Genomic DNA, 1,519 nt, shown 5'->3' with positions numbered 1-1,519 from the left:
CTGGGCCCTCCTGTGTGCTTTACAAGGATGGCTGCCATACTTAGCAAATCAAAGTAGAGTACACTCAATTAAATTTGTAAGTGTCGGTAAAGGTCAAATAATTCTTCAACATAAATATATCCCCACACGGTGTATGGAATGTACTCAGAAAAACTAACAGAGGTTTAACTGAAATTCAAACTAGGTCTTTGGAATTTTTTTGTACTTCCTATCTGCATTTCGAAATTCTTATTAGCTTTAAGTAGTTGTACAAAGGAGTTGCCATTCATCACAGCCATTGATGAATACAGTGCATCTGGATCCGTGTCACCTTTTTCAACATCCTCAACCCACAGTTCTTTATTCCCTTCACCTTTCTTAATTTTGTAGGATATATATTGAAACATCTTTTGCCATTTAACAAAAGTTTATGTATATACTGCATCTTGATGTGCATTCAACATTTTCATCCCTGTTCAACCCATTCCCTTCCCTTATTTTTCTTAACTTTGTGGTATAAACAACGAATCCTTGACAAAAATATGGTGCACTTCACAGATTTGTGTGTCATCCTTGTGCAGGGATCATGCTAATCTCTGTATTGTTCCTTTTTCGTATATGTGCAGCCAAAGTGAGCACTGTTTTTTTTTAAAAATATCTTTTGTGCATCAAACAATCATAATCTTTTTTAAATTGTCTTATATTAATTGTCTTATTCATACATAGAATAAGGAAATCACACCATTTCCAGGAAAACGGATGGAACTGAAGATCCTCCCTGTAAGTGAAATAAGCCAGACTCAGAAAGACAAATGAGCACATGGTCCTTTTCATCAAGAGAAGGTTGATTTTTCACAAAGACATGGAGGTATTTTGAATTGTGTGTGTTCCCAAAGACCTTTTACCTCTGCCCTGCTTTCCTCCACAGCCTCTCTGTTGCCATGCCTCCACCTCTTTCCTTTTCCTCCTCCCTGCAGACTCGGTTGTGGGGCTTCCATGAGGGGTGGATGAACTGACTCAGGCCTAGCGCCGAGCACAGTCGTGATTCTCAGGGAGACATGGAAGGTGAGGTGCACTGGTATTGTTCCTGCTGGCCCTTACTGCCCTACCTTGCAATCTGAGTGCCCCTCCAGAGTCCATTGTAACCAAAGGCTTATTTGGCACCATGGTGTCTGCTTTCATCAGGCCTGTATGCCCATGCAAGTGACTTTTCTGGCTCCCAAAGTCCTCCTTGGATCTGTGGAGTGTCAGTAAGATGCGACTGGGCAGAACTGGGAGAAAATTACCTACATGGTACTTCCTGTGCTTACCAGAGGGTACTGTGCATAGCTGGAGCGCAGCAGGTGTGACTTTTCTTCCTCTCTACCCCCCAGTGGGGTAACTAGCTCCTTCAGAGGCAATGAGAAAAGGTTGGCAGCCTGTAACCAGGATACCTGGTCAGTGTGCATAAAGCAATGTATTTCCGTTTCAGAGCAGAATCAGGAAGTCCCCCACTTTAAAAGATGAGAAGGGAAAAAATGTAGAAGCAAGTAAGGCCATG

At 42.1% G+C, this 1,519-nt stretch overlaps 1 non-coding gene across 1 annotated transcript; it reads right to left on the bottom strand.

Annotated features, from left to right (window-relative positions):
* Positions 1 to 515: 515 nt before the first annotated feature.
* LOC125355757 lies at positions 516 to 618 on the bottom strand. The gene has a single exon (XR_007211696.1). It is a non-coding gene; the product is annotated as a U6 spliceosomal RNA (small nuclear RNA).
* Between the last annotated feature and the right edge of the window lie 901 nt (positions 619 to 1,519).

Source organism: Perognathus longimembris, chromosome 7 (assembly GCF_023159225.1).
Source record: "Perognathus longimembris pacificus isolate PPM17 chromosome 7, ASM2315922v1, whole genome shotgun sequence".
Classification (NCBI taxonomy): Eukaryota; Metazoa; Chordata; class Mammalia; order Rodentia; family Heteromyidae; genus Perognathus; species Perognathus longimembris.
Note: the sequence above shows the minus strand (reverse complement) of the source record. Positions and strands in the feature narration are given on the sequence as shown.